Below are 12,481 nucleotides of genomic sequence, written 5' to 3'. Positions count from 1 at the left end.
TTTATTTCGCAAATAGATTGGTTGTGCGTGTGGTGTAACACGTGATCCCCCATTTTTGTGCTGGCCAATTTCTACACCTCCAGGAACATCTTTTGTTTTCTTAATTTCAAGTACAAATCAAAAACAGGAATTGGCTCTTTGATCCTTCGGACGTTTACTTGGCATGTCCTCACGTGTTAGTTTTACTTTGTCCATCACATACGACACTTTGTATGAACCTAGGAACATCTCAGTAAAGAATCGCTGGAAGGCACATTTTCCTTTTTTTCCTAAACACACACATTAGAGCGGAAAAGTATGTTTTTGGTGGAAAAATAGCTCCCTGAATAGGGTATTGTTTGCGATTCTGAATAAGGGGCAGACAGTGATGGCGCTGGGGGCATCGCTTTTGTGAGCGCTGTTTCTTAGTCAGTGGGTGCAGGAAGGCAGTATATTTATTTCCTTATCAAAAATGACTTTTTAGCTTCAGTTGACGCCTCATTGAGCTCTTGTTGAATTAACTGGAAACCAACATGAACTCAATATAGGCTGAACCTACTAAACATCTGCTAAACAAAATATTGGTTGATTGTACTCAACATAGTTTATATTAGAGAATTTAAGTTTATTTTCAGCTTGGAACGCTTTTGCAGAGCGTATAAATTAAAGATTTACATCCCTAGGTGCATTATTAAAACGTGGAAATTAACTCCTTTTAGAAAGTATTCGATAGGGTAAGTAGTCCGCTGCATTGCATATTTCGACACCTTAGGGGTACGTTTTCATATAAATGACAAGTTACGCCAAAATTTCATAAGTTCTGATAGTTATAAGCACTGTAGCACATGACAATGTTCTGTGCTAACAAGCGATCTCATCTAACTTCATATTCACCGAGTTTCTTCAACAAATATTTTTTTTTCTCTTCTTGGATATGAAGTTCTCGGTTATCGAAATTGTGTGGAAGCCCACACATTAACGGTTTGCTTGCTAACTGCTATTCACATGTTGTAATTGCAAGCCTTAAATACTTTAATTTTAGCAAACCTAAGAGTGTGCGAATACGACGAGGACCGGAGGGAACAAACGATTACAACCTCACCCGCCGCAGGTGGCTCAGTGGTTAGCGCGCTCGCCCACCGAGCCGGAGTATCCGGGTTCGAACCTACCGCGGCGGCAGCGTTTCGTTGGAGGCGAAACGCACAAGGCGCCCTTGTGCTTTGTTGTTGTTGTGACTGGGAGAAGGATGAAAAGAAAATTGCACGGGCCTGCGTACTGGCTCGAGCCGAGCCACCACCGCTGCCGCGTGCAGATAGAGGAGAATTAAAAGGTCGGAGGAAAGAGTAAAAGAAAAGACGCGCGTCGCAGCAACAACCGTGTCGGCCGAAGCGGACGCTGCTGAAAAAACAGATAAGCGGCCGAAGCCGCGATCGCTCCACCACCTCATCAGCGCCCTTCCCTTGTGCTTTGCCATGTTAGTGCGTATTAAAGATTCCCAGGTGGTCGAGATTATTCCGAAGCCCTCCACTACGGCGCCACTTTCTTTTTCTCTTTCAGTCGCTTCTTTATCCCTTCCCTTAGGGCACGGATCAGGTGTCCACCGAGATATGTGAGGCAGATACTGCGACATTTCCTTTCCCCAAAAAAAAACAGTTTTCATTTTCACACGTGTGCGCAGCCTTAGTGTTCGTTTACTTGCCTCTTCTCTATGTACTGCTCGCCCAGTCTTAGTTTTCCTCAAAATGAATCAAATAGGTCGCAAGGACGTTCTACTGTTGCTTTAATTCTGTTTTCGGCTGGCCAGGGAAATCAAGCAGAGCATGCATGCTCTGCTTGCACAATTTCTCTTAGCATCTTCTGCATCATCTGCTTTCGCAATAGCAAGTGAACATAGTCAGCAGGCTGTTGAATATGATCATGGCGATTTGAACAAAATATTTGTTGAACATAATCAAAAGATTAATTGTCAAGTAATCTATGTTCAATTTATGTTGAATCGTCTCGTTGTATTCGTGTCTAAGCCTAACTAAATGAAAACAGTCTGATAGGCGTCGTGTAAACTATGAATATTAAGAACGCATGCAGCACCTGTTAAGGCTCTAGTAAATCGCTCTACCTCTTTTCTTGCACAGAAAAAAGTGCCAGTGGTGCAATATGCCTTTTCACGCATCCCTGTTTCGAATGATTTGCATGTGTGCTCTTAAAAGGGTGCTTAATTTGTGCTTTATTTCTGCTGTTCATGGATGAGTGAAGGTCTTCATCTAACAGAACGTCGCAGGCGGGCTTCATTACTTCTATTCCACACTAAAAAAGAATAGTAATAGTAATAACTGACATAACTTTGCTGATCGGCAGGCAACTGCCGGCACTGTTTCGGCCACCCCAGTGTTGGACAATATAGAGAATGAAGTAGAGATTGCGCTTGTATTGGAAAAGTTACGAACTCCTTGTCAGTTCATGTTATGGCCACACTTTGCGGCAGTTTTTCATGGGCGGGAAAGACGCAGACCGTGCTGGCATGGTCCTCCGTCTTCCCACGCGCATGTGCGGGTTTGGCCTGCTCAACCTGCGCACAATGCGCAGCGTTCTCGCTGTCCGAGGCGTCCACGACCTGGTCATCGCCACCGACTACCCGGGAAGAGCACTCCTCGCTCACCTTCTCGGGAAGTCGCGCCGCCTCTGTTTTTGGTCATGTAGTAGGTCCTTCAGCCGAAGAGCAGCTGGGGTTCTTTCGGTATGCTTGTCGGACGGCGGAGCCTCTCACCGCTACTCTACCCGAGGTCGACGTCTCTCAGACGCAGGCCTCCCGCATTTGCGAGCTAGAGCGGGGCAGGAAGGTGCGGTGGCGAGATTTGACGTCTCACCACCTTCCACCAGACGTCCACGACTTCGGCTGGCTTCGAGGCTGGGTGGTCTTGCAGACGAGAGTCCGGTTCGCAGCGTGGGCATCGCAATTTCCTCGCGGTGTCCGCAGTGAGGTGAGACTGAGACCTTAGAGCATGCAATGTTCGCGTACGTGGTGGCGAGGACATTTTGGCGACTGATGTCGCGTGTGTTTTGATTCCCGGGATTCACGCACCAGGCCGCGCGAGACATTTGTGCGCCTGTTATTATGTGTAAGTGCTTTTGTGTTGTGGCGCCAGAGAGTCTTTGCAGGGCCGTCCACAACGGGCCATGTACCCCCTGCTGCAACGCGTGCGAGCGCGCCTATTTGAGCAGGCATGCTTAGACTGTGTCTCGCTACCGGAAGACGAGTCCCTGAGACGGTAGAGCATCCGCTTCATCGTCGCCAGCGGGGGCCGTGTGACGGTGCGGCTCTTTTGTTGTGCGCAGAGTGGCAGCTAGAGTTTATCCACGTTCTTCCCCCACGTCTTTTGGACTCTTATGAGCTTTCGCGGGACACTTGTCTTCGCTTTTTTTTGGTGGCGGGCGGTAATAGTCACCGCTCTGTAACATTTTTGCGTGTCGGGCGACAATAGTCGCGGTTCTGTTTGTGTGTCGGGCGACAATAGTCGACCTTCTGTATCTTTGAGTCCAATGAGATTCTCTTAAAAGCTTCATATGTAATACTGTTCCATACTCTTTATCTCTTGGCTGTTTAGGCTAGAGTACTTTTTTTCTATACATACGCACATGGATGATCGTGCGTATGTGCATATGGAGCACTAGACGATTGTGGACGTCAGCGTCACGGTAATGAGAAATTGCAGCAATAGATGTAAATATGCCGACAAAATATGCATTCCTTAAATTTGTTACCACAGCCGAGGTTCAGAAAAATCTCTTGAATGACCCTAAAATTTCGAAATGAATTCAACATGAAACCAGTGCAGAAATTTTATTGACAATACTGAAATCTAGCATGGTGGCCACTTTTCGTTGACATTCTACGCTTTATCAAGATTCGACCAAAGAAACCCCTTCCTGGTCTGAACATGAATTCATGTCAGCCTGTTGAGTGCACTCTGAACTCCAACACGACCTCAACGACCATTTTTGTAAGGATATTTTTTCCTTCACCCCACCTAATTTATGTCCACTCTTTAATTAAAAGCAACGGTTACCATATAGCGTAAATCACATGCATGCCATGCTGCAAACAACGCTAGTTTGGGAAATTTTGTTTTCGTCGCACATTTGTAACTTTCTTCCTGTTTAGATAACATGCGAGATAAATATGTCTTTATGAGTGATCTTCACTGTAGCCAGACTGGTTTCCTTGCGTTACTTGCGGTGAGAAGTGCCCCATAAAGCAATTTTATTCCTGCCTCTGAATACAACCCGCAAGCTATTATCCAGCTCTCTGATGACATGGAATGGTCTGCAACATCACGCCTGCCACGAACTCAAATAATTCGTAGCGAGCCACTATTTCATTTTTGCAAACTACGCTTTCCACTTGGATGGCAGTGAATGTGCAAGGTGGCCTTGTTTCCACATTGGAGAAATTAATTGTAAGATATTATCACTTGTTCCCAGCTTTCCCTGGAAAACATACCTGAATATAGGTCCATAGAGCGATGCCCATTCCAGTGCCTTCTTGCGGTGAAAATCAGGCTGGTTCATCTCCACATGTCCGATGAATGATCTTGTGGCTGCCATAGGAGGGAGCTTAGCGCCCGGAGGGAGCCTTCGACGGCGCAGCCATTTCCGCACCAGAAGCCAAACTAGAAGATAAGTAGTTGAAGCTACCAGAAGTGTACCGAAATTCATGGCCTGAAGAAGTGAAGGACTTCTTTCCTTCCGCTGAACGGAAGTGATGTGTTGAAATTCCCGAAAAGGAGCTCCTGCAAGCAAGCAGCATTGTCCAGATGCTTAGCAGGATGTACAGCTGCACGCAAGGCACGCCTAAAGGTTTTAGAGGAAAATGCACACATTTCCATTCAAAATCTTTGAGGTGCACATTAGATACCTACCACTTTAAATTTAGGAATCAAGAATTCACACGCATAAAAAGTAAGTTACGAAGAAACACAAACTTTCACCAACCTTAGTGATGCCTTTACACCTTTGACCAGGAGAACGAGTTCATCCAACACGCAAAAAACAAAAAGAGAAAAACGTTTATTTCGAGCACAGCTTTAAGAACAATAAAATGTCTTGAGCTCCCTCCATAGGTCCTATGTATGGACAAGCGTAAAGATGCATAAAAGAATCTACATCAAGCTCAACCCGAGCGCTCTGCATCGGAGGCTAGCCTGTACGTTAATTGAACTCGCATACTTCCTTCCCTGCCTAAGGCCTCGACCTAAAGAAAATTTATGACCTCCACTTAAGTTTTCTTAGGTGCGGAAAGGCGAAAGCTGTGCATGGTTCGTCACCTACGCCATCTACTGAGCCAGCGCCGTACATCAAGGGGGGTTTTCAGTGTGTGCCGCACGATGACGCTATGAGTACACGCCAAGTAACGCCAAGCGCCGAGGAAATTTACCGGAAACGGAGGAAATTTGGTACTCGCTGCATTACGAGATCTGGGACTAACATGCTCACAATTTCTCTGCTTAGGCGTAAGTACATTTGTCGAAGATACGTTTTCGAGAACTGCGCGTTAACTAGACGCGTCTTTATTCCACTTTAAATGGCGATAAGCAAAAAAAGTGTCATGGCGGAGTGGGAGGGTCTCCGTCTAGCACGCCGGCGGCCCTGGTTTAATTCCTACCTAGACCTGAATATTCTGTTCGTATAATTGACAGTTGGAGCGTGCACTTTCGCGGACAGGCTGTCTACAGCTTCCGTCCACGCCACTCATGAAGCAAGAAAGGCTTTCGCTTCACCACCCAGCCATAAATGCACTGAAATCGAAGTGATTGCGAAGAAGTTTACTGTGTAAGGCTAAAAAAGAAGATGCGTCTGATGGTTTGCCAAGACGAAGACGATGCATGAGGTGAACAACAACAACAACAACGACAGTGCTCTCGAGAGTTTTTGCCAGCTCGACGCTTGTGTGTCTTTTGCCGACCTGATCCCAGACTGCTGCCGTTGCCGTTCCCGTCGCCCCAGCACCTCGTAACAAACCCCCCGTTACATTTGGTGGAAGTGCCGGGGTAAAAACATCGGCCCTGCAGCTCCGTAGTCGTGCTCTCCCGTCGCGCAAGATGCCTGAGGACGTCCAACACCAGGCCGTACAAGTGGGCCAGGCTGTCATCTGTGCCGGCTCCCTTCGTCAACGGGACTCGACCATTTTCAGCGGGACTGACGAGAACGATGTTGAAGATTGGCTCACATCGTACGAGCGGGTGAGCGTATACAACAAATGGGACGATGTGACGAAGCTAAACAACGTCATCTTTTATCTCGCCGGTGTGGCTAACCTCTGGTATCGCAACCATGACGCAGATATTCAAACCTGGTCCAGCTTTAAGACTAAATTTGCAGACGTATTTGGTCGACCGGCTGTCAGGCAACTCCGAGCCGAACAGCGATTGCCGGAACGATCTCAGCAGGCTAGTGAAAGCTTCACTAGCTACATTGAAGATGTCGTCGACTTGTGCAAGCGGGTCAAGCTCGTATGTCGGAAGCCGACAAGATCCAACACATCTTGAAAGGCATCGATGACGACGCTTTTCAGATGCTTCAAGTCACTGTGGAACCCAAATCGGCACCCGCGGACCCGATCCGCAATGAATCTCTCCTCCGTCTACTTGAGCGTCGCTCCAGACGAGAGGCCAAAATAGCGGCGGACGCCTCGGCAACCGCCGAAAATGCTACCCACCAAGCTCCCGCCTCGCAAGCGGCGAAGGACTCCGGCCGTAAGGGCCGCAACCCAGTAACCAAGTGGAGGCCCAAGCCTTTACCAAAGTTTCAAAAGAACGACTTTGTCATCGTGATCAAGCCCCGGAAATCGTTGGCCATCCGGGACGCCTTTCAACACGGCGAGCTCGGTGCCGCGTTCGGCGCTTTCCTCGGGGCGCCTCAGGCAGCCGAGTTGAGCCTCCTTTTAAGCAAGGAACAAAATTTGATTCTCGCCAGCACCCGGAACGCTCACGTCGCAGACTGTCTGCTAGGCGACTTTTCTATCAAATCGACCGTAGGAGATGTGCCTCTCGCCGGCCATCTCAAAGAACACGAAGCGGACGTCTGCTATGGGGTCATTACGGTGGCCAACCAAGAGACGTCTGAGTCTCTCCATCCTTGCGTGCAGTGAAGGAGCGGCACTTTACTCGATATCCGCAAATTCGGCTCCTCAAACAAGGCTCGGCTCACTTTTGCCGGCACGGTGAGGCCTCGATACGTACACTACAACTCCGAGATTGTCACAGTGCACCAATATTTGCGCACTATTCCGGCCTGCAGTTTGTGTGGAACTGTCAGCCATCGGGCGGACTCTTGTCCCAACCCAACACAAGACAAGTGTGGCCTGTGTGGACAGCAGGCACCCATAAAAGAGGGGGTGCGGGCCCCTCACCAGTGTATGCCAAAATGTGTGGTTTGTGGTGGTGGCCATGCCACGAACTCGCGGGACTGCAGTGCTAAATATCGGCATACCAAGCCAGCCGCCCCTAAGGGCGGGAAATCCAGCGGGACGGGCAGGCAGCACGTCACCCAAGAAGCGATGCTTCAAAACGAGAGACGCCTACTAGCGGGAAGGACGTCAAGAGCTGTCCAGTGCAACCACCGCCTCCACACGGCGGCCAGGAGAAGCAAGCCCGCTCTCAGGACAAGAATGGCGCGGCAGGTTCCTGGGCCAGCGTCGTCAAAAATGGCAAACAGGTGAGCGGTTCAGGCAGGGTTGCCTCCTCCTCCCACCCCCTCTCCCCTCCCCCTCGCTCGGCGGCTGACGCTGAGCTCCGCAACCTTGTAGCTTCTCTCCGGGCACAATACGAGATGCTACTTGCCAAAATTGAAGCCTTAGAAGCTAAAACAACTCCCCCTCCCCCTAGTACCCCCGACGCGGACGCTATGGAGAGCGAGACGGCGGTGGCGCCGGCTCTGGAACCTTCCCTTGCCGAACTCGAAGCCCGTCTTAATGCGAAATTTGACACCCTGTTGGAAACTGCAATGGAACGCCTCATCGCTAGAGTCATGGAGGCCATCCCCTCTATGATCGCTCAACACGTCGCGACTAATACCCGCCTTTCTCGCAGAACCGGTCCTCTTCAGGACGTATCTGGTCGGCCCTCCAGATTGTCCCGCCGAGTAAATGACCTTGACGATGACGAAGACAGCTGCCCCCTTCCAGTTGCTGAGCTTCAGCCCCTGGTATCTGGCTCGGGGGCAACCTCACTTCCACCTCTCACCTCTAAATCTGATCATGGCGGGACACCACAGGTGTAGGCGCTCCCGTCTTTCCAAATCGGCTTCCCCCATTACGATTACTCAATGGAACTGTCGGGGGCTCCGGTCCCATTCCAAGCGGGCCGACCTCCGACTTTTCCTTTAAACCTTTCAGCATTTGCCTGCCGTAGTTGCCCTCCAAGAGCCAGGGAAAGGCGCCGTACTAACAAATTATACGACGTTCCAGCAGGATCCCTCGTCTTGTCTATTAGTCCATAGAAATTATACAGCCAACCAGGTCGACTTAGACATGCAACTTGAATACTCCTATGTAATGGTGACCCTCCTCCCACTCCGCAAACAGGACCCACCGCTACACATACTCAATGTATACTGCAATCCGAAATTGCCGAATGTATCATTCGCGGACCTCTTTAGCCGCGCACTGAGAGTTGCGGGTCGGGACCCCTCCTGATTGTGGGCGATTTCAACGCTCCCGCTCGGATGTGGGGTTACTACCGTGAAGAGAAGCGGGGACGCAAGTTGGCGGAGCTTGCGTCAACGCTGGGCCTCACTCTTCACACTGACCCAGTCCACCCAACTCGTATCGGCAACTCCGTGACTAGGGATACCTGTCCGGACTTGACCTTCACCCGCAACATTCAGTAAGCAGACAGGGTCAATACCGAGGAAACCCTCGGCAGCGACCACTGCCTCTTGAACACGATGATTAGGACCCATCCTTTCGCGCGACCAACAACGCAAGCCCGACTCCCAGATTGGACAGAGTTCAGGCAAAATTATAACACTACCACACCCATACACGAGCAAGGCTACCAGTCTTGGTCACAACATTTGGTCTCTGGCCTTCGCTCCTACGAAACTCAAATTCAACTCTCAGAGGCGGTCTCGGATGTAGACAACCAGCTGCTCCACCTCTGGGAGGCCCGGCATTGCCTCGTCCGTCGGTGGCGCCGGCAAAAGAACAACCGAAAACTCGCCGACTCCACTCGCCGACTCCAACTCGCCGACCCCAACTGGGTGGCCCGATGCAATACGGCCGCGCGGCAATTGTCAAGCCGGAACACGTGGCGGCTCTTTCGTGCCCTAATTGACACAACGCAAACACGCCTGGAAACTCAAAAACACCTCCAAAAAGCAATACACAGCTTTCAGGGCAACACAAATCAATTGGCGCACAAGCTCCGGGACCAGTACTTGTGCACCACCCAGGACTCCCGCGGGCCGGCGTACTCTTATGCAGGTTCTGAGAACGTTGAGCTGGATCAACCGTTCCAGCTCCATGACCTGAGGGCGGCCCTGGCAAAAATGAAACGTGGCACCGCTCCGGGTCGGGACAAAATTACAGTCAAATTGTTAGCTAACCTCCCCGACCCAGCATACCTGTCTTTATTGAATTACATTAACTCAATCTAGCTTGGGGAAGTGCCACTACCCATCGAGTGGAAGACCGCCCTGGTCACCTTTATTCCTAAACCTGGCAAGGCCATCAACACGAACAACCTCCGCCCCATCTCTCTGACTTCCTGTGTAGGCAAACTCATGGAGACGATGGTACGTGACAGTTTGTCCGTGTTAATGGAATCCAAACACCTTTTCGCAGACACCATGTTCGGGTTTCGCCCACACAGATCTGCACAAGATGTCCTGCTACAACTCAATCCGGCTGTCCTCGACCCTGTGGAATACCCTCACAATGACAAGGTCGTGCTCGCCTTGGATTTGAAGGGTGCATTCGACAACGTTACCCACCAGATCATTCTCACCCACCTCTCTCAAACTAACTGCGGCAGAAATGCCTTTCAATACATACGGCAATTTTAACCGACAGACAATCTTACATTCGGATCCAGGATAAAGAACATGGCCCTTTTCATTTAGGAACTCGGGGTACACCCCAGGGCGCGGTGCTCTCTCCCCTCTTATTCAATTCGGCTATGATGCGCCTACCGGCCCAGCTGGACGCTGTCGCCGGTGTGCAGCATGCGCTGTATGCTGATGACATCACCCTGTGGGCCACGCAGGGTTCCCTTGCAGACACTGACGCTAACCTGCAGGAGGCGGCGACCAGAGTGGACCGTTATGCTCGCCGCTGCGGCCTCCAATGCTCCACCCAAAAGTCTGAATTTGTGCACATACGCCCCTCACCAAAGTGCACAGCCAAAATTTCATTGTCTCTCGAAACAGGTCCAATCCCTGAGAATATCGAAGTCCAGGTACTGGGGCTCTTTATACATCAAGACAGACGGTCAGAAACAACATTGGCCAAACTCCGTCAGGTGGGGGACCAGGTGGGCCGCTTGGTCCGCCGGGTTTCTAACAAGCGCGGGGGGTTACGATGTAAGGACGCCTTGCGGCTGGCGCATGCACTTGTAACCAGTCGAATTCTATATTCGACTCCATACCTCCACCTGCGGAAGCAAGACGAGGATTTACTCGAAATCATCCTCCGCAAAATTATTAAGCGGGCTCTAGGCCTCCCCGTGACCACCTCCAACAAGCGCCTCCTGGGGCTAGGCATGGTGAACACATTTCGGGAGCTCCGGGAAGCCCACTTGACGAACCAATACACACGTCCCTCGAAGACATCGTCGGGTCGCCGCCTCCTTGCCCGACTACACATCCAACATACCACTCTCATGGAAGAGCGCGTACGTATTCCATCCCAGTGGAGATGCGCTCTCCACGTGCGCTCTCTTCCCGCGAACTTGAACCGTGAGGACCATAATGGCCGGCGCCTGGCGCGGGCGGAAGCGCTGGCCCGCCACTATGGATCGAAACCCGGCGTATTCTACGTGGATGCCTCAGGTCCCCACCATGGGGGATGGTACACAGCCGCAGTCATCCACCAATCCAAAACAGTGAACGGCCTTACTTTCCGAGCCCGTGACATAACACACGCGGAGGAGGTCGCCATTGCGTTGGCTGCATCTGATTCCAATTCAAAAACAATTATTTTCGACTCGCGAGGGGCATGTCGGAACGTCGAGCAGGGCTGGGTACCGTATCTAGCCTACCGCATTCTTCAAAACAGCGTCTACACCGGTGACCCCGCGCACCGGCGTACCGTTTGGGCTCCCGCTCATATGGGCCTTGAGGGAAATGAGGCAGCTGACGCCGCTGCCCGCGCGCTCTCTCACCGGACATTCCCCTCCGACCCTGACGATCAGGCACTCGAATTTATTCCAGCTTACACCTTCAAAGACATCCTTTTACTCTATCAATCTGGCCATGGTCTTTATCCCCGCCCGTGTAAAGGTCTGTCAAAGGCGGAGGAGCGGCTTCTGCTCCGCGTGTATACTAATACTTTGCTGTGCCCGGCAGCTCTGAAACACTTCGACCCTTCTTTCTCGGGCAGCTGTCCGCACTGTGCGGAGAAGTCTTCGGACATCTACCACATGGTGTGGGCCTGCCCCTCCTACCCTGCTATCCCCCCTCACCCCAACCCAACCCGGGAGGACTGGGAGGCGACCCTGCTCGGCTGCTCTGACCTGCAGGCCCAACGGGCCTTGGTCGGGCGAGCCTGGGCGGCGGCCGATGCCACTGGGGTCCCGAACTGGGGACCTCCACCTAGTATTTGTAAGGGCTGGCCCCCTCTGGGTCAGCTCATGCATAACCTCCTGTATTATACCTGTACATAAATGTTTTCCACCACCATCTAGCGCGCGACTTGCGTACCGTTGCTGAAGTCGTCACGCTGTGTCAAAGCTTTGAGCAGTTGCGCAAGCAGAGGATTCTGACACGCCAGCGGCCACAGCGGGTTGAGTCGCTCGCTGGACTCACGCCTGCTCCTGACCCCTCGCTGCTACAGCAGATTAGACTTCGTGCGGGAAGAAGCGGCACGTCAACTTTCCTTTCTGCCGAGCGCTCACGACCGACCATCATATCTGGCTCCAGCGCTCCGACATACAATTCAAGAGCAAGTTGCTGAGGCTCTTCCACCGGCCCATCCGTCACCACCTGTCTCGATTCCGCTGACATACGCTGACGTTGTCGCCAGACCACAACCTGTGTCGGCTCCGCTCACATATGCCGAAGCCGTCGCGAGACCGCCTCCTGTCTCGGCTCCAGTGACGTATGCCGATGTCGTCGCAAGACCGCAGCCGCCGCCAATCTATACTGCGCCTCCGGCTCATTTGCGAGGGTCATTGGCTTACCGTCGACCTACTCCAAGGGTCAGCGATTACTGGCGCACAACGGACAATCGGCCGATTTGCTTCTTTTGTGGTCTCCCAGGTCATGTAGCTCGGCATTGCCGCCGTCGTCT

At 51.5% G+C, this 12,481-nt stretch overlaps 1 pseudogene; it reads right to left on the bottom strand.

The window, feature by feature from the left end:
* Nucleotides 1-4,692, bottom strand: part of LOC149333280 (cytochrome P450 2A9-like) — a 61,156-nt pseudogene extending 56,464 nt beyond the window's left edge.
* Nucleotides 4,693-12,481: the final 7,789 nt, after the last annotated feature.

The sequence above is a fragment of the Amblyomma mixtum genome, chromosome 8 (assembly GCF_055824585.1).
Source record: "Amblyomma mixtum isolate Tamu chromosome 8, ASM5582458v1, whole genome shotgun sequence".
Lineage (NCBI taxonomy): Eukaryota > Metazoa > Arthropoda > Arachnida > Ixodida > Ixodidae > Amblyomma > Amblyomma mixtum.
The sequence above is the reverse complement of the archived record's forward strand: the minus strand, read 5'-3'. Positions and strand labels throughout refer to the sequence as shown.